General features: G+C 41.3%; 1 pseudogene; it reads left to right on the top strand.

Annotated features, from left to right (window-relative positions):
- Positions 1-211: 211 nt before the first annotated feature.
- LOC118616986 lies at positions 212-864 on the top strand (annotated as a pseudogene).
- Positions 865-1,592: the final 728 nt, after the last annotated feature.

Below are 1,592 nucleotides of genomic sequence, written 5' to 3'. Positions count from 1 at the left end.
GGAGATTCTTGGGGAGGGCAACCGAAATGGAAGCACAGAGCGCAGAGGCTGAGGACGGTTTCACCAGGGTCACCCGCAAGGTGACAGGAGGGTGGGGGCACATACAGGAAATAGCCAACTGATGCTTCTCTCTCACATGGATGTTTCTCTCTCTCTTCTCTCTTAAAAAAAAAATCAATTAAATACACAGTCAGGTGAGGATTTTTTAAAAATGGAGAACTGGTTGAAGATATTTCCTCCTGTTGCAGAATATTTGGGACTTCAGACACACTCACACTTCAAATTGAGGAAAGTAGAAATAAGAACTGGTAAAGAAACCAGATGGATGTTCGAGCTCTGACAAAGGCGGCTGATTTGGCGAAAGCCTTTATTCTCAGGTTTCGGGTAGAGGGCGCACTTGCCCGTATTGGGTCGGACGACCTCTTCCTAGAGTCTTTGGAAAGGACAGATGTGAAGACCCTAAAGGGAGACCACCTGTCAAGGATAATAAGGAAGATTTGCTGGCAAAGAAGGAAAAACCAAAGTCACCGTAGAGAAGCTGACACAGATGCTGAGAGTTTTAGCTGATGTGGATGTGCACATCCCTGGCTCTTTCCAAAACAGCAAGACGGTAAGAACGTCCATCTGCAACCCCACCCCGGGAAATCCTCCATCAGAGGTTTATGGCAATATTCAAGCTGTGGCTGGCACAGCAGAAGACTGATTCTGATTTCAAATCAGAGGGTTTTTTTCTTGCCTTTGGACTCTAGAGAAAAAGACCTTACCCTCCCTCTCCAAGTGGTCACAAGAAACGTGAAGAATTTTCAAACCTCTGTCCCTTCTTCAGCTCCCGGCCATAAGCATCAACAGAAAATAAAGGTTTGATAGTATTCATTCAGCAGCTTTGAGGATAATTTAAGTATCAAAATTTAGCACCATTAGTATACTCAAACAGTAATTATAATTTATTAATTTACTGGGTTTTTTTTTTTTTTTCATTTTAAATTACATGCAACAGATTTGCATAGTTTCCTAATTCTCTCATTTGAAGGGAAATTCTTATTATTCTGTATGAAATTATGTTTTTTAGTTATAAATTTATAAACATTGCTTCTCTGTGAGTTGCAATTAAATAATTTTCTCAGAAAACCTTTCTGAAACATGACCCTTAATACTGGGTGGTGTGTGACTATTTTAGAATCAGGTCATAAGCAGCAGTTTGGCTACACTGTGTGAATCAGAAACACTAACCTTTGTACCTGTTTTGCTGCTAATGAAATTAAAATTAAAGACCTATATCACAAGGTTGATATGAGGGGAAAAAACAACAGACCATAGGCTCCTGCACTCAAACAATACGTCTTCATTACTAGATCGAAGTCAAGTTCCCTTGAGAATAAATGTTCTCCCAATGAAGACTCTTGGTTCCCCTGCAGAGAAACTTCGGGCAAGTTCACCACTTTATCATCTGTGCTCGTCTCTCTAAGTCACTTTGACACAAGCCAGGATGCCACCTGCACACGTGAGTGACATACACCTTTGAAATTTTAGGCCAGGTGGGAAGCAGGTCAGCACCTGGTTGGACCAGAATTTTGATGTAGCGAGGTTTTCAT

The sequence above is a fragment of the Molossus molossus genome, unplaced genomic scaffold, assembly GCF_014108415.1.
Source record: "Molossus molossus isolate mMolMol1 unplaced genomic scaffold, mMolMol1.p scaffold_m16_p_5, whole genome shotgun sequence".
Lineage (NCBI taxonomy): Eukaryota > Metazoa > Chordata > Mammalia > Chiroptera > Molossidae > Molossus > Molossus molossus.
The sequence above is the reverse complement of the archived record's forward strand: the minus strand, read 5'-3'. Positions and strand labels throughout refer to the sequence as shown.